The 21,625-nt window shown below is 43.1% G+C and overlaps 1 pseudogene; it reads left to right on the top strand.

Moving 5' to 3' along the window:
* The first annotated feature begins 20,311 nt into the window (after positions 1-20,311).
* On the top strand, positions 20,312-21,212 carry LOC146545416 (uncharacterized; annotated as a pseudogene).
* Positions 21,213-21,625: the final 413 nt, after the last annotated feature.

The following is a 21,625-nucleotide window of genomic DNA, read 5'->3' as shown; positions in this document are numbered from 1 at the left end:
TGACTGTACTTTCTGCTTTCCATTGTCATATGAACGCAGGATTGTGTTGGGGACCTAAATGTCCCTGACTGAAGAATGATCCTGGAATGCAACAAAGTATTCTGACAGTTTTAAGGTAAGTGTAGAGAGTGTGTCTTGTAGAGACAGCTGACCTTGGTAGTTTATCTTGGTTTTGCAAGGACTTGTTTTGCAAGCAGGTGCTCCACTTGGGCTCTGTATCACGTGTTGGACACATGGGTAGAGCGTGCAAGTGGAAAAAAACCCACAGATCTAGGGGAAAATAAAAGCAGGAGAGAGGCTGCAGTAGGGGAGAGAGGAAAAGTGCATTTTGAAGTACAGGACGTTCTGCTGGTACTATCTATCAAATCCATCACCATCCTTCTCTTTCCTTTTCGGCTGTTTGCTGTCTCTCAAGAGTTGGTAAGTCATAGTGCACTTGCTCAGGAAGTTTCTGCTTGCCACTTACTAGGGTTATCTAAAATGGACGCCTGTGTGTGTATGAGTGTATGCTGAATAAATCTCATACCACTCTGTGCTGCTGTGAGTGCGTCATTTGCTTGCCTCTGCTACTGAGACATCCTGTCTCTCAAATCCAAACGTACCCTGAAACAAGGATGGGTAGGAAGGGGAAGGGTTATGTTTAGGGAACAGTCAGATTCCATACTTGCCTCAGTAGATGTTTGCAGATGTTTTCTTTAAGAGACATAAGTATTGCTGTTTCATCTGCTTTAGGAGCAGGCAAACTTCAGTACTCCTACCTAACAAAAAGCACTATGAGCCCAAACTGAAGAAGTTCCTATACTGCTAATCTATTAAGCATCATGCATGTGCTTCTTTGCAATGCTTTCTCTCATTGTATACTTTCAAAAATCAGCAGTTATACAAACCATGTTTTCATCCAGAGTTAATGCTTCATTGGCCCTTTCCATCCTGTAGTTGAAGTTTCATTGTGAAACCATTAGATCACATTTAGCCTTTACATACTTCAATATGCTACCTGACAAAGACAATAACTTCACTAAAAAAATTATAAGCATCACTGTAACTGCAGAGAGGGACAAGCCGTGTTTAACATGGCATCTGACTACTGACAGGCCCATGGAGGCTGTAGTGTTTAACTGAGCCACGTGACTGATGGCCTTGTTGTCTGTGGCACAGCTTAATACTCTGCTGCTCACTTACCTGACTACAAGTGCCCATGACTCATTCCTGCTTTCACTATCTGAGAAAGGGACAATCTCCTGATTCGTGAGCAGTTTTATTTTTCCCTCTGAACAGAAAACAGATATGGAACAGCAAAGTCTTCTGGGAGATATAATTCTTCTTTTCTGAGAGCCAGGTACCCAGAAATGTCAACAGTCCATGGAACTGGAGCATTAACTCTTCAACTCCCAGTGCATTACATGATGTTATTATGTGGAATACCAATAACAAAAATCATAAAAGCATGACATGTTCCAAAACAGTTTCCATGCTACTGGTCTGTGTAGTTTGTTTCCCTTCTTATTCTTGATTCTCTTATCAGTGAGAACAGGGGTGGATTTGTATTAACATGATTTCATTTGCCATCTATCAGTCAGGGAAAGATTGAGTACAAAGTGAAGACCATGTCTGTGCTAGCATCCATAATGTCTGTTTTTAAGTTTCCTCTGTAACTGGAAAAATCCATCCAAGGCAGGCTCTTGGAGCTCAGTGACCCAGATCACCAGCCAGATAAGGCCTGCTTCAGAGCAAGAATCTCTCCATTGGCTCCACTGCCTAGTGACAGGATCTCTGTGGCTCAGTTCAGTTGTTTAAACATATGCATTTCATGCTATTTGAGATGGTTGAGGGCATCCCTGGTTTGTCTTCCATCCACTGTTTGAGGAGAGTGCCACATGCCATGCCTGAAATCCCCAGAAGTTGCTGGTATATTCAGGATGTCACAGGGGCCTTCAAAGTGTCAAAGAAAGCCTCTGTGTATGTAGTCAAATTGGGCTCACAGGAGGGTTTAGATACCTTACTGGCATGTAAGCATTTAAAAGTAAGTCTTAACCTTCAGCTGAATCACAGTCCGGAAGAGGAGGATTTAACACAGTATTTATTACTGTTGTTATTGCTGCAACTCCTAGCTATTTGTTCTATAAAGTCACTCCTAGCAATACTAAACCTACATTGTTTTTGTTCTAGTGATCCAGAAAGACCTACAAATTATTCACTGCTTATTTTTATCAAAATGACTTGCTCTAGAAGAGGCACTGCTTGTCAAAGACCAGATGATTTTATTTATCCTCTCAAGATACAGGTATCTGGTGCAACATATTTCTCATTCATATTAATGGAAATAAGAATGGCACTTGTTTTGAAAACAAAACTTCTATACTAAAGAGACTAGTTGTTTCTAGGAGCTAAACATCATGCTCTGAGTTTAACTCTTGTGAATTAACATGTTTCAGACAACTCAAAGAATCAGTGCATTCAAAATGAGTTTTTCACATTTTCCAAAGGAAGTCCATTTTATATGTATTGATGACACTATTTCCTTCAGACTACCGAGTTAGTATCTAAGATATTCAGCAATCCAGAAATAAAATGGGCTATTCAATTTTATCTGATCTATGCAAGCTATTGTAACTGTCATTTTAAATAGTAATTTATTGATAATTACCTACCTGTGAGTACTATAGAGTCCCGTGAGAATGTGGCATGCCTCTTCAGACACAAGTGGTCTGACAGTTAAGACAATATGGAAGTAGAGAAGCTGCAAACATGAGTATTGCTGTACATTATTTTTTTCAAAATAATAGATACTGAATTAACACTAAGATCACTTCTGTACACACTGTAGTCACTGCGAAAATGTTCTGCTCTTGGCTGTATGCCAGATCTTTCAACAGCATTTCAATATGCTGTACCTCAGTTTCTCCAGTGGAAAAGGGCCACACTTGCACTATGAACAAGAAATGCAATGTGAATTAAGCTAAAAATCAATTATCCCTAATTTTACTTACAGCTGGTGAGGTTTGTTGGCATGGCAGATTTGTGCAGGTTATTTTGTTTTCCTGCATGGTTCTGATTGCAGAGGTGGATGTGTGGATTTGCAGTTATGATGGTGTTGACTCTAATCCATCCAAGGAGACATAGTGTGACTTGTATATAGCTCTGAAAAAATTCCTTGCCAGGGTTATTACTGTCTGGGCAGAGAGTTGTCAAACATGGCAACTGCAGGAAGTGCTAACCAGAACAACCAAGTTTTATGATAATGAAGCACAAATGGGTGGCTTATTAGTACATAGACAGGAATCATAGAATCATAGAATCATAGAATCACAAAGGCTGGAAACAACCTGCAAGATCATCTAGTCCAACCGTCCTCCGACTACCATTGCTATCACAAGCCTCTAAACCATATATCGTAGCTCCTCATCCAGACGCTTCTTGAACACTGACAGGGAAGGCGACTCCACCAGCTCATGGGCAGGCCATTCCAATGCCTGACCACACTCTGAGACAAAAAAGTTCTTCCTTATGTCTAACCCAAACCTCCTCTGGTACAACTTGTGGCCATTTCCTCCTGTTTGTTGCCTGGGAGAAGAGGCCAAACCCCTCCTCATCCCAATGGCACTTGTAGAGTGCAATAAAGTCTCCTCCATGCCTCCTCTTTTCCAGACTAAACAATCCCAGCTCCCTCAGCTGCTCCTCATAAGACTTGTGCTCCAGACCCCTCACCAGTTTTGTTGCCTTTCTCTGAACACGTTCCAGGGTCTCAATGTCTTTCTTGTAGTGAGGGGCCCAAAACTGAACACAATACTTGAGGTGCGGCCTCACCAGAGCTGAGTACAGGGGGATGATTACCTTCCTGCTCCTGCTGGCCACACTATTTCTAATGCAGGCCAGGATGGCATTGGGCTTCTTGGCCACCTGGGCACACTGTAAGCTCATGTTCCGCCAAGCATCAACCAACACCCCCAGATCCTTTTCCTCTTCACAGTCATCCAACCACTCATCCCCAAGCCTATAGCGCTGCATGGGGTTGATGTGGCCTAAGTGCAGGACCCGGCACTTGGCCTTGTTGAACCACATCCCATTCACTTCAGCCCAGTGATCCAGCTTATCTAGATCCCAAGCATGCTGTCTATACAACTTCAGAAGCTACTGATGAAATAGGAAGAGATAGTCGGATATTCCATTGCCTGGTCAAACTAAAGAAAGGGATGAAGGTGGGGACCTTTATAAACAAAACTAAAACCCAAGTAAAACTCATCTGTTTAGATTTACAAGCATGAATCTCAGGTTAGGTTTCTGGATGTTAGATGAGTATTGAATGAGATGACCACTCAGATTTCCAGCAGTTCTGAGTTGCATTCAGAGGCTTCAATTCATGCAATGCTTTTTCAATGTTTTTTTCTCTGATTACTGTTTTCTCTAGGGGATACTCCCTAAATATATATTTGCTTTAGCAAAAATAGAATAAGATGTAAATTTACTGTTTTCTTTCAGATCCACTTCTTCCCTGTCCATATTTTTTAAAGCTTTTATGGTCTTTGTGCACATGCACAGCTATTAGTTTTCCTCAATCCATCCCCATTAACACAAGGCAGTTTCCCTTTTTCCTCTACCTCTTATTCTCCAGTTATTTTTTGGAGTTTTCTAATTAATTTCCCTACAGTGCTGAGAGAGAAAGGACTTTGTGGGACTCACAAATTGCTTGAAAGCCAATGACCTCACTAAAGCAGATATAGGAAATGTTAGATGCAGAACTTCTCTGCAAACCTTGACTCAGCAAATAAGCAAGCAGGCTCCAAAAATAGTCTGTACTTTCCCAATTCACATGTGCTGCGTGTGCTGTACTTCTGTGCTGTGCTTTCCAAGAATAGCATTCACATACTATTGGTTGTTCTAAATCCATGATTATTTAGCTGCAGGCTTTTGCGACACAGACATCAAAGCACTGGAGCTCCACAGTATTTTCATAGAGTGATTTTGTCATAGGCACCTCCCCTAATAGGCACAGAAATATGGCCCTAAGTCTCCTCCCCCATGTAGTTGCACATAGCCATGAGTAAAAAACTTGATTACAAACTGAATTAAAAGTTTCTCCCCCATACTTGGTGCATTGAATCACAGAATATCCCGAGTTGGAGGGGACCCACAAGAACCATCGAATCCAACTCCTGGCTCCACAAAGGACCACCCAAAATGAATTTCTAGAACAGAAATGCTGCAGTCACACAGCAAAAGAATATAAACTCATTATGCCCATTTGAATGCATGTAAGAAGCTTCTTGGTCTAAAGAAGCCTTTTGTCAGAGCCAGATATTATCCTTCTTCCTGCAGTTACCATAAGCTGTTAGCCATATATATTACTGATAGTTCAACAGAAAAATAATTAATGACTATATTTTGTTCTAGACCCCACTAGTCCAGCTGGATGATCCAGTACTGCATGGATTCATGTCAGCTTTTATTGATTGCTCAACTGCAGTGAGGTAAAAAGGACAAACAGAGGTGAGATGTGACTCACATCTCTTAATGGATATCACAGAATCACAGAATCACAGAATTGTAGAGGTTGGAAGGGACCTCTAGAGATCATCGAGACCAACCCCCTTGCCAAAGCAGGTTCCCTACACCAGGTTGCACAGGTAGGTGTCCAGGCAAGACTTGAATATCTCCAGAGAAGGAGACTCCACAACCTCCCTGGGCAGCCTGTTCCAGTGCTCCATCACCCTCACCGTGAAGAAGTTCTTACGCACATTCTTGCAAAACTTCCTATGCTGCAGCTTATGTCCATTTCCCCTTGTCCTGTCTCCACGTACCACTGAAAAGAGACTGGCCTCACCGCTATGGCCGCCACACCTCAGATATTTATAAACCTGGATCAGGTCCCCTCTCAGTCGTCTTTTCTCAAGGCTAAACAGACCCAGTTCACTTAGCCTTTCTTCATCGGGGAGATGCTCCAGGCCCTTCACCATCTTTGTGGCCCTCCGCTGGACTCTTTCCAAGAGCTCCCTGTCTTTTTTGTACCGGGGAGCCAGAACTGGACACAGTACTCCAGGTGAGGCCTTACCAGGGCAGAGTAGAGGGGGAGGATCACCTCCCTTGACCTGCTGGACACGCTCTTCTTAATGCACCCCAGAATGCCATTGGCCTTTTTGGCCATGAGGGCACACTGCTGGCTCATGGCCTACCTGTCGTCCACCAGGACGCCCAGGTCCCTCTCTGCAGAGCTCCTCTCCAGCGGCTCATCCCCCAGCCTGTATTGGTGCATGCAATTATTCCTCCCTAGGTGTAAGACCCTCCACTTGCTTTTGTTGAACCTCATCCGGTTTCTTACTGCCCAGCTCTCCAGCCTGTCCAGGTCTCGCTGAATGGCAGCACAGTCTTCAGGTGTGTCAGCCAATCCTCCCAACTTTGTATCATCAGCAAACTTGCTGAGGGTGGCCACTATCCCCTCATCAAGGTCATTCATGAAGATGTTGAACAAGACCGGACCCAGCACAGACCCCTGGGGGACACCACTTGTTACAGGTCTCCAGCCAGACTCTGCACCACCAACGATGACCCTCTGCGCTCTGCCAGTCAGCCAGTTCTCAACCCACCTCACTGTCCACTCATCTATCCCACACTTCCTCAGCTTTGTTATAAGGATGTCGTGGGAGACAGTATCAAATGCCTTTCTAAAATCAAGGTAGATTACATCTACCGCTCTTCCCCCATCCACCCAGCATGTGACAGCATCATAGAAGGCCACCAAGTTGGTCGAGCACGACCTCCCCTTGGTGAACCCATGCTGACTACTCCTGATAACCTCCTTTTCTCCCAGTTGTCTGGAGATGGCATCCAGCACAAGCTGTTCCATCACCTTTCCAGGGACGGAGGTGAGGCTGACAGGCCTATAATTACCCGGATCTTCCTTCTTGTCCTTTTTGAAGAGTGGAGTGACATTGGCTATCCTCCAGTCTTCAGGAACCTCCCCTGTTGTCCAAGACCTCTCAAAAATGATGGAGAGCGGTTCGACAATGACCTCTGCCAGCTCCCTCAGCACACGTGGATGCACCCCATCAGGTCCCATGGACTTGTGGACCTTAGTACTGCCTAGGCGCTCACGCACGTCCTCTTTCCTAACTAAAGGGAAGTCTCCCATTCCCCAGACCCTCTCACTAACCTCCAGGGTGTGGGATTCCTGCGGGAGAGCCTTTTCACTGAAGACAGAAGTAAAGAAGGCATTCAGTATCTCTGCCTTCTTAGCATCCCCCATTACGAGAACCCCCCCCTCACTTAGTAAGGGGCCCACATTCTCTCTAGTTTTCCTTTTGCTGTTAACATACTTGAAGAAGCCTTTGGTAATTACCATGGTAATGATAAGAATGGATCTGCAGCAAAGAGAACTTCAATACCTGAACCTTGTTTGCTTTCTATCAGGCAGCTATATGATCTCCAAGTTTGAGAAAGGGGATTTAAGCAATGCCTTAAAAGCAGCCTAGGACAATTTCATTTGTGGCTAATACTGCATGGTGCCATATATTTACTGACAGCATGTACCACCTCTTCTCTTATACAAATAGCCTACTATTACCACTGTTTCTCTTATCAGCTACCACTTTATATACTGAACTCCAAAAGTTTTACTCCTAAGTATACAAACATGTAAGTGCACTGGCATGACTCAGACTTGGTTACTACTGGTGTGGTTTTATTTCATGCAGCAGGAATGCCTACAAATAAAAATTAGTGCAGCTGCTCCAGGAGTAGAGAAACTTGCCAAGGAGCTGGCAGCTCATATCTCATTATCTGCTGATATCTTTTTTTCTGTCATCACAGGCTATGACAAAGGATCCTTCAGATCTGCTTCAAGATGTGGTGGAGATGCTTGGCTCTTACCAATCAATGCATCAAAAAGTATTGCTTGCAGGTTTATAACTTGCTCTGTATTCAGTCATCTTCACTGCAACTTCTAATTCATCTAGGTCACTCTGAACGTAATGCATCCTGTTTATTTCCACAGGAACTACAACAGATACAAGGAACATAATAATACCATGTGATTGAGCAAATTCTTAGCTATGAAACACTATTTTTCAGCATAGTCATTACCACTAGCTATGCATTTTTGTCAGCAATGAACAAGAGTATGCATGCATGCTGTGCTTAACCAACTGCCACTGTTGCCAAGGATTAAATGCACCACTCACCACTTCACTGTGCTGACATCTACTTTTTGGTCCTCATAAACATTCAGCAAGTGTTGATGAAGGTCAGTGGGTGCTTTTCTTTCCACATGAAGAAATTCAATGACATACCCTTGTTTCATACTCACTTCCATCTTAGATACCATTTTGTCAGACTGCCCCTTGTGCTGCCATCTGTTGCGCAGCAACAAAGTGTAATGGAATACATGTGGGAAGGTTTAATCTCTACTGCCATACCACTAACAACCAACTCTGACATTGTGGACAGACATAATAAAATACGGTGCATTACTTCTGAGCAGCCCTCATAAATATTGATTCATATGTAAATAAAGAGCTAATTATTCCTATCCACCCTGCTCCAAAACTTTGTCAAGACTTTGAGCATTCTCTAGAACTTGGAAAAGCAATGCTACAAGCTGCTAGTGTATGTTCTCTGTGGAAGTACAACAGCAGTCTAGGAGTGCTGATTAGACACAAGTCATGGGAAGTGTCTAGTAGGATACCTCCATGATGGAGGTACTATACCATTTCATCCTTATTCCTGTATGAGTAAAGTAGATTAATCTATTTATGAAAAACCTCTGCTGTTCAGGAGCAAAGATGTAGCCAACAGGCCTGCTGAGCTGGTGCAGACTGTGCAGTGAAGCAGTACAAAGGAGGTTGTGTGTGGCAGACAAGCTGGCTCCTTCATTCTTCAGTCATCACATGATGCTGGTATGTTAGTGCACAGATGTAAGTGGGTATGAAAGAGTGCTCTTGATTGCCATTTTCTCAGAGGAAAGACAGTCTGCTTATGCATAGCTCTGAATAAATTCTCTGCTAAACATAGAGTCATCTGATACAGCAAGTATAGCTTCCAAACCAGGCAACAAACTCAGCTGTCAAGAGTAGCAACCAGAATTGGTGATTTCTCTTAGTTTTCAGGAGTCTAGTGCCAAAATAACAGGATCAGGGAGGAGCAGAGACCATTTCAGGCACTTCTGCTGGGGCTTCCAAATAACTGTTCTTTGTCCAGTAGGATTATGAGTAAGACATGAGTAATGAACTCCAAATCTAGGAAAACTCCTCTGGGTTGGTTACTAACAAGACTCTCACAATAGGCTCAGAAAAGTTCATAGGTCTCCTGGGTGAAGTTGAGATGGGCCTTTTCATGAACCACCACTAAATGCTAAGCAATTTAGAGCCTTCAGGCAGTGAAGACAACAAATGGAGAGACAGGCTCAAACATGAGAAGGTGAATCTCCACTTGGACTGCTGAGCTGTGGAACTTCTCCAACCTGAAAAGCCTCAGCTCTCTCAGCCCATCCTTGTAGAGGAGGTGCTCTAGCCCTTTGATGATATTTGTGGCCCTCCTTTGGATTTGCTCCAACAACTTTATGTTCCTCTTGCATTGGAGGCTCCAGAACTGGACATAATACTCCAGGTGGGGTCTCACAAGAGCAAAGTAGATGGTCAGAATCACCGTACGCGACCTGCTGATCACACTTCTCTTGATGCAACTCAGGATACAGTTGGCCTTCTGGGCGGCAAGTGCACATTGCTGGCTCATGTTGAATCTCTCATCAATCAACACTTCCAAATCCTCCTCAGGGCTGCTCTCAAGCCATTCTAGACCTAGTCTGTATCCGTGGTTGAGATTGCGTCGACCCAGGTGCAGGACCTTGCACATAACCTAGTTGAACTTAATGTGAACTAAGTGAACTGGGTCTGTTTAGCCTTGAGAAAAGAAGACTGAGAGGGGACCTGATCCAGGTTTATAAATATCTGAGGTGTGGCAGCCAAAGCGGTGAGGCCAGTCTCTTTTCAGTGGTACATGGAGACAGGACGAGGGGAAACGGACATAAGCTGCAGCATAGGAAGTTTCACACGAATGTGCGTAAGAACTTCTTTACGATGAGAGTGACGGAGCACTGGAACAGGCTGCCCAGGGAGGTTGTGGAGTCTCCTTCTCTGGAGATATTCAAGTCTCACCTGGACGCCTACCTGTGCGACCTGGTGTAGGGAACCTGCTTTGGCAGGGGGGTTGGTCTCGATGATCTCTAGAGGTCCCTTCCAACCCCTACAATTCTGTGATTCTGTGAACTGAACCACTCAGCTTGATATCATCTGCAAACTTGCTGAGGGAGCACTCAATTCTACTGTCCATGTCACTTGCAAAGATGCAAGTGCCGTCACTGATCCCTGAGGAACTCCATTTCTGAAGGATCATAGCATGACATGAGCAGATTCTGTGTTAAGCTCATGTGTGGTGGATTATGAAGCAACACTAACTCAGTGGTAAATCAGAGAGCAGCTTCCTTCCAGTTTCCCCACATGAACTAGTTCGAGTGAGATAGGTGAAGTAGTGCCTGCTTACATGAGCTATACATCTGTTTTACATCTTTACATTATTGTTTCTGACTTTTTTTCCCTCGGGGTAAAAACAAGCTGCAATTATCCTGGGCTCATTTGAGAAATATAAATATGTATATATCATGATTATGACTAGTATTTGCTATTCTTTAATCTTTCTTTAATATTTACTTTACTCTTTTCAGTATCTTAAGCTCTTCAAAATCTTCTTAACAACAGAACTGTTTAACCTATTACCAAAGTAAAAATCAAGAATAAGAGCTTTATGAAAACATTAAAAATGCCACAATACTTGGACCAAACCTGATTTACAGTCAGTCTGGATGATCTAATAATGTACAGATCAGGTTCATGCAGTAGTGAGCTATCTGACAGCCAGACCAATGGTTGTTTCAGAAAAGGGGAAAGTCATGAAACAAGCAAAAGGATGTTTTATGGAAATAAATCAGGTCACAGAGGGGCTCTATTTGCAAAAGCATTTTTCACAGTCAGTAATTCTTATTCTGAATTTAAAAAACAACAACAACAACAACAACAAACTATTGCAAATGCTGAACAGGTTTACTACAGGCATTGTGTTGATCTCACCCTAGAGAAAGTAACAATGGTTTGGCAGCCTGCAGAGTATTTTAAAAATAGACCACAAAAGCTCCTGAGAAAACAAGTTCTAAAAATAGGACTGAAGCTAAGGGAGAAAAGAAACAGGGAAAAAAAAAAACAAAAAACTTTCAGGGGGTTCATTCAAGGGCACACAATGAATTAATTGCAGTGCTCTGCAGTGAAAATATATTCTTCTTTGATTTCTTCCTGTTCTGCACTGGTACCTCAGTGAGGGGGGGACAGAGAAAATGTCAGAATTTTAAGAAATTTAAGCAAATGTCATTTGGAATTTCCTTTCTTTTCACCTCTCACCATCCCTGGATAAAAGAGTCTCACAGAAGTGGCATGGATCTCTCTTATCCTATGGTTCCCTCCCTCCACACACACCTCTGCCTCTGTTCTCCAGTGCCAATGATCCTTCACGCACACAAAAAGGGATTTTATGAGCACATCTTCGCTGGACAGTACAGAGACTGATCTCAGGAGGCTGAGAAAATAATTATAACAAACAAATTATTTTAAGCAATTGCCTGTTTCCTGATTTTTCATAATGAAGGAAGCTAGGCATCAAGCACACCCTCATTTTGTATGCCCAAGCACTGGACTAAAACATGAGGCTTCTGCAGGACTTTATCCACTTTTGGATCACTACTATTGTAATTTTAGTATCATGCCATCAGATTTGTTAAATGAAGCTGGAACCCTGCTGTGGCCAGAATCACAGTCATAGCTTTGCTGGAGGCTAATGAGAGATAAACTTGACCTACTTTACCTTGGCACTGTCCATCAAATTGCATGGAAAGGGCTCAACAACTGAAAATGCTGGAATACCTTGATGTAGGGGCCGATCAGCACAGAGATGTGTGAACTGCAGACTCTCATAGATTGAAATCTTGGCACTTCTGTCAAATATGCAATTTGCCTACAGATAACCATTGTCCAGGTCTCCTCTTCATTGCAAGGTAAGAAAACACCAATAGAATGAACCATTTAATTAGGCTACGGTCATGTTTTAAAAAAAAAAATAAATCTGTTTCCCACTAAAAAAGTTGCAGGGGAAGGAAAGTTCACCCTGACTTCTCAGCAGGAGCACAAAAGAAAAGGAAGTCACCAGTACGGCTGAGGTCAAACGCTCCCACAAAACCACTCTGCCAACCCAAAGAATACTTACGAATGTACAGAGAAATATTTTCCCTTAAGATAACCACAAAAATCAGCCAAATTAGGCTGATATTGTGTTTTTGGCAGCTTCTTTACAAACAACTGCTCACCCTAGATGTTTTGCTTAGTTGAGCACTTACTTAAATGTATTTCACTTCTTTCAAATGCAGTGCAGTCTTGACAAGGAGTGGACTCAGAAGAAGCTGAACCTCTGTGTGTGTCACTTCAGGGTGGCTCCCACTGGTGGTTCCTGACAGTGCAGCAACAGTTTACTTACTTGGATCTCCTTGCTGGATACTGTCAGAAGCAAGAGAAGTCAGGATTACTTATTTAGGGTTTCATTTTGTGAACTTTTACAACCCTAGTTGTAGCCATGGAAGGAAAGTGACATGCAGTCTGCTGACCTCCCATGGTTATCTGTATCCTCATAGGGAAGAGATTTTGAGCATGAGATTGAGCATGCTTCAAGTAGATCCTGGGGCATTTGTGGTTCTTTAGATAACTTTGTCCCAATCTTTGCCCATCAATAAGTGCAGATAGGGAATTTATATTCTATTCTGCAGAGCTTCCAATTTCAATGGACTGGCACTCTTGGGCTCCAGGGAGAAGATTAACATTTCAGACCACACTGAGTATTTTCTCAAAGTCAAGCTGAATGCATAGGTACAAAAACTAAACATAAAACACATAAGCTTATTTTGCAGAAAAGTTGTTACATTTTAAAATGGCATGTAATCAAAGGGAAACACTGGTACAAAACATGAAGCGAAGCGAAGTCAGAAGTTGCCAGGAACACAGCAAAAAAAAAAAAAAAAAAAAAAAAGGCAATTAGGAGACATTTCAACAGCTCATAGTCTCTTCCTTTGATAGTGCCAATAGTCAGTGCCTTAATACATTAGGACAGAATTGGAGACCATAGTGCTGTGCCTGGTCCAGAAATGGAGTGTTGCTTTAAGTTAAAACAGATAAGATAGCTTGTATGTTCTCAGACCCTGACCCAGAATTTACTTCACACCTGGCATAATAAATAGCAGGATGAGGGGCCTTATAACTCCCATACTAATCTGGCTCTTTTTTGAGTATGATATTCAGAGATCATAGAATCATAGAATTGTAGAATGGCCTGGGTTGAAAAAGACCGTAATGATCATTTAGTTTCAAGACCCATGCTGTGGTCAGGGTCGTCAACCACTAGATCAGGCTGCCTAGAGCCACATCCAGCCTGGTCTTGAATGACTCCAGGGATGGGGCATCCAAAACCTCCTTGGGCAGCCTGTTTCAGCACATCACCACCCACTGTGAGAAAAAATTCCTTCTAATATCTAACCTAAATAAAAGATATTGCAATTGTAATCTACAGTCTCTGGCAGTCTGACTGTGTGCCTAAGCAAAGTCATTAGCTCATTTACTTCCTTGGAATGACATATTTGAGGAACATCATCAGATACCTGCTTCTCATCGCCACAGAATTTAACAATCGTCATACTACCTTGCAGTCCTCCAGTTCCAGTTGAAGGCTTAATCATCAGTACCTGGAAAAGTTACAGAGAAGATTGACATGACTGGCTATTGAAAGGCTGGGAGATGAGTGGCTGGCGAGCAACCAAGCAGAAAAGGTCCTGAGGGTGCTGGCAACAGCAGGCTCAGCATGAACCAGCATAGAGCCCTTGGCAGCCAGCAGGGTAAACTACATTTTGGGATGCATTAAACACAGCATAGCCAACGAGTCAATATAGGTGATTCTCCTACTACATTTAGCATTGGCGTAGACTGACCTTGAATATTATGTGCAGTTCTGGTTTCCACAACAAAAAAGGCTGTTAAGATTCTTAAGACTGCTCAGAAAAGGGCAACAAAGCTGGTAACAGGTCTGGAAGGCATGTTCTGTGAGGAGAGGCTGAGGCAGTCTAGTCTGAAGAAGAGGAGGCTGAGAGGCAACCACATTGTTTTCTGCAATTCCTTTGGAAAGGAACCAGAGGGAGGTTGTGGGATAAAGAAGGTTGTATTGCTAATTTACTCCCAGCAGCCCTTTTGATCCCAGCCCCATAGACAGAATCACTGAATCACAGAATCACCAAGGTTGGAAAAGACCTATAAGATCATCCAGTTCAACCATCCACCTATCACCAACAGTTCTCACTAAACCATATCCCTCAACACAAAATCCAAACGTTCCTTGAACACCTCCAGGGTCGGTGACCACCTCCCTGGGCAGCCCATTCCAGTGCCTGACCACTCTTTCAGAAAAGTAGTATTTCCTAACATCCAGCCTAAATCTCCCCTGGCACAGCTTGAAGCCATTCCCTCTAATTCTATTGCTAGTTACACAAAAGAAGAGGCCGATCCCCAGCTTACCACAACCTCCCTTCAGGTAGTTATTGAGAGCAATGAGGTCTCCCTGAGCCTCCTCTTCTCCAGGCTGAACACTCCCAGCTCCTTCAGCCGCTCCTCATAAGGCCTGTGCTCCAGACTCCTCACCAGCTTTGTCGCCCTTTCGCCCTACTTTGAACCCACTTCAGGGCCTCAATGTCTTTCTTGCAGAGAGGGGCCCAAAACTGGACACAGTACTGGAGGTGTGGCCTCACCAGAGCTGAGTACAGGGGGACAATCACTTCCCTATTCTGCTGGTAACACTGTTTCTGATACAAGCCAGGATGCCACTGGCCTTCTTGGCCACCCAGGCACACTGCTGGCTCATGTTCAGCCGAGCATCAATCAACACCCCCAGCTCCATTTCCTCTACACAGTCTTCCAGCCACTCCGCCCTAAGCCTGTAGCGTTGCCTGGGGTTGTTGTGGCCAAAGTGCAGTACTCGGCATTTGGCCTTGTTGAAAGACTCTGAAGAAGGCACAGATTTGTCCCCTCATGATTCACATGATGCATGCACAACTGTTTGGAGGGATGCTAGGAAAGCCAGAGATACAGATATGTTTAAAGTTTTCCATTATCATAGCCCCGGATCAAGAGTCACATTGGGAAACATTATTGTATAGTGTCCTGCAGGACACCCATGCCCCCATGTGAATTACTGTCAGGCATTTGTATTGCTCAATTGATTTATTCTCAGGCACAGCCAGTGCCTGCTGCGCCCATGAAAAGGGGTGCTGCAGGGTTCAATGGGGACCCCCACACAGAAGTCTGATCTTTCAGAAATTTTAACGCTATTGACTTAAAGATTGTTTTTTCACCATCTCTCTGGACTCCCACTATACTCCTCGGTTTGCTTTTTCTGTCCTCTACCTCAGGCCATGAAAAACAGCCCTACAATCTGTAAATATAATGGCCCGGGATATATATCCCAAAAAGTATTACAGTATTATAGTATTACAAGACAAGTCATAGTTGAGCATACCCAGAGCATCTTTAAAACTATGCTACTTAAGCAAAGAAGTGGGAATGGAGAAAGGTCTTCCAGCAGGAAGGCTTGCTTAAACTACATATGTATTGAACTTTTTAAATCAAGGATGTGAATACAGAGGACAACCAATAGCCCTCATTTTGTTTCAGTTAATGAGGAAAGAGTGAATATTCATAGAAAAACTATGATACTAGTAAAGAATCTGGAATCAGATCAATGGGAAGGCCCATTCCCACTGAGAACTTGGAGGAGAGGAAGAATCCTTAGGATAAACTGTACTGGTTATTGTCACCGTCTTTGTGATTGTTAAATGTTTATGGTATATGAAAGTAAAAATGCAAATGGTATATGGAAATGTGATTGTTAATGGTATATGGAAGTGGAATTGTTAACAGCATACAGAAGTGTAAATATTAATGCTATATGGATGTGTAAACATTAATGCTATATGGAAGTGAAATTATTAATGGTACATGGAAGTGTAATTGAGGGTATGAATAGTGGAATTGTGAAAAACAAACAACAAGAACAACAAAAAAAACCAGCAAAAAGGTTAAGGAAGAACAGTGAGTTAGAAATATTAAAGTTTGTGATCTGCTCTAGCCAAAGCAGCTAAGAGCTGGCAGGAAAACACATCCCCCGCACTGTTCCTCTCCCCCCACGGCTTGTAATCAGAATGTAAACAAAGTGTTGCTTGCGAATGGGGACAAAAACGAAACACTGGAAGCGAGAATAGCCTTTATCTGCAGAGATGTAGGAAACTTGATATCCCAGTGTTAGCAGGGGAAGCCTTAGGAGGAAGGAATTGAGAGTAGGGCTCTAGGAACCAGAGATCTCCTCAGGAAGAGCTGAAAAGGGGGGGCTGGCAGTGTCCAGGAGGGTTCTGCCCTCATTGAATAGAAAAGCAGTTAGTGCAAAAAGTGGCGCTGGATTTGGTAACAGATGCAAAAACAGTTAAGGGTGGAGAAAATTAAGCTAGGGAAGGAATTGCAGCAAAGTGTGGAGTTTTTAGTAAGTGCTGGAGCATCTTATTCAGTGTGAAATATTTCTCTAACTCCAGTAAGTGATGAATTTGTAACCATAAGGGAAACCACTGGCCAAAAGTGAGGAGGTTTACTTTCTTAAGCCTTTACAATTTAGTATAGGTAAACAGGTAGGCATACATCAATTTTTGTACATGCCAAATTCATCAAAACCTTTACTAGGGCAAGATTTACTAGAACAACTGGAAACTGAAATGAAGTTTAAAGGAAAATTGGAATTCAAGATAAAAGAAGAACAGTTAATAAAGGTGCTTAGCTTAGCATTAATCATTATCCTGCTGGGACCAGTATGACAGACGAAGTAAGTGATCAACTTTATCCTGGGATGTGGGTAGTAGAATCCCCAGGTAGGGCTAAGAATGCAGCACCAATAGCATTCAGAATAAAGCAGGGAGCTCAGCTGGTTCAGATTGTTGGAAACATCCAAATAATTTTTGTCAGGATGGTATCTCTGATAAAAGCAGATTTTATTCGCGATTGCAATGGCGGGCATCCCACAAGCAGGAGGCACCCGTAAGGACGCAGTAACAGCTTTTTGTACCTTGTTTCCCCCTTTGCCTATCCCCCTCCCCTGTTTCCCCATTGGCTGGGTACTCCAGGTTCGCAATCTTATCAAAGTTATCAAAGGGGATAACACAGCAACCAATGGCTATCAGGGCTCCTGCTACGACTGTCAAAGAAGTAAAAGTGGATATAACCACCCTCTTTCCATTTACCAAACCAGGACTCCAACCATCCAGTGAGAGAAGTATCTATTCCTGATATTTCTGCCAGTTCATTGGCAAGGGTGGTAAGCCCTTGCAATGCCTTAGTTATTATGTCATCCGGAGCTGTTATTGGGATGAAGGTGCAACAACGGGTACCCAGCACTGCACATACATCCCTTTTTTCAGATTGCATCATACCTTAGCAGATCCTATTTTCCCAGACCATCCTACTTGTGGCATCTAACTGTTCCGTAATACCCTTTATTGCACTATTTGTATAATTTGTAAATCTTCATTGATTATAACAGATGTGGTTAATCCAATCTACATTCTTGTTGATCATCACCCACCAGGACAGAGACCCAAATCCTGCAACAATTTGATTTCTTGCCTTAAAATCATCACAGACAGCAAGAAGTGAAAAGTTTAAATCCTTAGTTTGCCTACATACCAATTACTGATATTAGTATACTTTGCAATGATGGTTTTTTCACAAGAGGTACATAAGCATTTACATCAAACGCTGCACTTATTAAATTAACATTTCTAACAATTACAAGAGCCTGTATTACTGTCTTTGGATTCACAGTTTTAAGGGTCCAGCTGACTTCAGTTCCCATTGTGTTTGAGGGACCTTCTTAACTCTAGTATGATGTATACACAATGCTTGTTCTTTAATTTTTACTATTGCTTGGGACGTTAGCAGCACCTGGAACAGACCTACCTACCTTCATTCCAGGGACAAACCTGGAACTGCTATATACATATATCTGCTGGTTGTATTATTATATGTACATATAATCTCCTGGTTAAATTTTATGTATCCAGCCATCAAGGCGTTGGGCTCTAGATCCTAGAACCAGTTTCTCTCTTTCCCAAAGCTATTCCTGTAGACTTATCACATACTCAGTATTTCACTCCCTACCTGGGTAGAGATCCCTATTTGTACAAGGCCTTTTGTACAGTATTTTGAAAGGACTTATCTCCTCTTTGAGTCCAGGTTTCGTTCTAGTCCTAAGGAGAACCAAAGGCAATAACTGTGGCCAGTTTTACAACCTGTGATTTAATTAGGTGGTTCATCTTTTCTACCTGACCACTTGCCTGTCTGTGTGGTATGTGCAATTGCCAATTTATTCCCAATGCTTACTGACCTGTGAGACAATCTCTGCAATAAAGTGAGTTCCCTGGTTGAAGGTTATTGTTGCAGGACCCCCAAACCTTGGAATAATCTCCTGCAACAATACCTTGGTTATTTCTTTGGCTTTATTGGTCCTGCAAGGGAATGCTTCCAGCCACCCTAAAAGGCTATTGGTTAGAACTAGTATATACCAAATCCCCCCCTTTTTCCTGGCAGTTCTGAAAAAAATCAATTTGCAATCGTTGCCCTGGAAGGTTCCCTTTCCCAACAAGCCCCACATATACCCTGTTCCTGGTACTAGGATTGTACAGTTACTTTCTGTTGTCTGTACCCCCCCATATATTTTATTATGTTCCCTTAGAACCAAATTCCATAAAATACTAAAGGGCACAACAATGTGTCTATCTGGGTATGCACACATCTGTCAGTTTGCTGTCTCCCCTTCTAAATCATTAATTAGATTCCTATCCTTTCTAGAATACCTTATAGGTTCTGACTAAGGTTCAGATATTTTAATTTTACCATCTGGAATTAAAGCCAGTTCACCAATTTCTTTTCCTTCAGCTGCCTGTTTTACCACCTGACTCACCATCATATTTCCAGTTTCCTGTACAGTGCCACTCTTCTGATGTCCTTTACAATGGATAACAGCCACACTGCTCGTATGGGGCTGCTGAATCACGGCCTGAACCTTTGATGGATCACCTAAGATGAGCAATGAGTCAGCCACGGGAGCACAGGTGAAGGCAATTCACCTGTGCTGCAGGAAGGGGTGGAGCCTGGCTCCACCTCTCCTAGACCCATTTAAGAGCTGACTGCCAGTAGGGAAGGATCTCTCTGGAGATCTGCTCTCTCAGGAGTTCATCTCATGAGCCCAGGACAGGGTGAGTGACTTTTTCTCATTTCTCCAATATAAATTATATTAGCCAAGCTCCTGGATATATATGTATACACACCATCTGTATATCCATTGATTAAACAATTGGTGAGCCAGGCAGGCCAAATCCACTTTACATCATGTCTCTCTTATGGAATTTCTATAAATGGGTCAAGGGGGAGAACACTATTTCCCTTGATAAAATGATCCCCGGGCAGATCCCAGGGTTTCTGGGATCTCCTTATTATCAACTGGCAACTATAATTGAGAAATGAGGTCCCCTGCGTACTTTGGGGAATATTTCCCCAGTACACATAACAGAATACTTTCAGGGACTGGACAAAGATACCTTAACTATGAAAGAAAGGCAATTAACTGCATCCACAGTGGCATAGCCACTGTTGAATGCTTTAAATCAAGCAGAGACAAGATCAGGTAACTTAGAAAATGAAAATCAGCTACTAAAAGCTCAGATTGACAAATTGGAGCAAGATCTTAATGTATTGTCGGGGAAAAAAACAATTTTACAGTCTCTAGGTCAGGTCTACAGACCTAGTATTTCAATAGATGATAGTCATACCTCTGAAGTAGCGGACCTGGTTCAAGAGGAAAGCAGGAGTTCCAAGTCAGACCTAAAGGTTCCAGTTATGGTGGATCCCCTGGAATTCCATCCTATTATAACTCAGAAAAACAAAAAAGGTACAAGATAGACCAGCAGGAGTTCCCCCTGACCAATGGCCCCCTGCCGAAATGCATTTGCATGTGACAGCCTGACAATACACTCCTACTGAATTAATGGACCTGGTGCAGCGATTTCGGCAGAGGCTGAGAGAGAGTATACCTGCATGGCTGCTGAGGTTATGGGATTCAGGAGCAGAAAGTGTTATGGTTAATGGGCCGGAAATGGCAAAGCTGGCCACCATAACGTTACACCCTGCTGTCAGGCAGAGACTATACTCTCTCATCCAGTATACCAATGAGAACCACTCAATAATAGATTGGTTAATGGCAGCATGCCGGATGGTCTGGCCAAATAAAACAGATATTCCCTTAAACATAGGACTATGGTCCTTTATGGAGGACCTCCAAAATTACATTTGCGAGTTAGGCATGAGAGAAGCAATATATGAAGACTCGTATGATAGCCCGGATATGATCAAGTTCTCGGCGGGCATGCGAGATTTAATTTTACAACAGGCCCCTTCCCACTTATATGGGACCTTAGTTTCGGTATTAAAGCCTCTGGTGACCTTGGAAGTCGTAGTTCAGCAGGCTGCTCAGATAGTAGCTGATCTGGGGGAGACAGAACGCCTACGGACTAGGCGCAACATTCGGATGTTAGAAGAAGCTGAGGTCCTGTCGGTGACTAAAACCAAGACGCCAGCTATTCGAGCTCCTTGATCGGGACCCATAAGGGTTTCCCAAAAACAAATGTTTAATGACCTAATTCAAGCTGGGGTCCAATTTGCTAAGATTGACCGCCAGCCCAACCATGTCCTTCTCCAGCTTTGGAGACAGCTAAAGGACAATCAAAAATTTCAAAACTACCCTAAGAAACCAAGGGTAAGAACTATAGAGAGGATACCAACAACAACATGGAACCTAGAAGATTTTATTGCTCCTAATAGGAAAAAAAAAGCCGCCTCAAGTGTCTCGGGCCACGATGCCTGAGCCATTGGAAGCAAAAGAATTGGCCCTAGCACAGGTCATGGCGTGACGGGGGATGTTAGTCCCCCTAGGGCCTCCAGACGGGACCGGAGGCCCTATGTAGAATTAACGATTTATTGGTCCCCAAAAAATATTCAGAGTTACGGCATTAGTGGACACTGGAGCAGAAACATCAATCATTTACGGATATCCAAACAAATTTCATGGAAACAGAGTGATGATTTGTGGTTTTGGGGGACAAACTATTCCTGTCACCCAAACATGGTTAAAACTGGGGGTTGGGCGTCTCCCACCCCGGGAGTATAAGGTATCTATTGCCCCAGTCCAGGAATACATCTTGGGCATAGATATTCTATGCCATCTGGCTCTCCAGACAACCGTGGGAGAGTTCAGACTCCGACAGAGATATATTAGTACCCAGGTGGTGCAGGTAATATTAAGAGGCCATGCAAAACACGGGCCAATTTGCCTGCCGAAACTGCACTGGATTACTAATATGAGACAGTACAGACTCCCGGGTGGGCAGGATGAAATATCAAAAATGGTA

The sequence above is a fragment of the Meleagris gallopavo genome, chromosome 1 (genome assembly GCF_905368555.1).
Source record: "Meleagris gallopavo chromosome 1, MGAL_WU_HG_1.1, whole genome shotgun sequence".
Lineage (NCBI taxonomy): Eukaryota > Metazoa > Chordata > Aves > Galliformes > Phasianidae > Meleagris > Meleagris gallopavo.
This window is presented reverse-complemented; position numbering and strand designations above follow the sequence as displayed.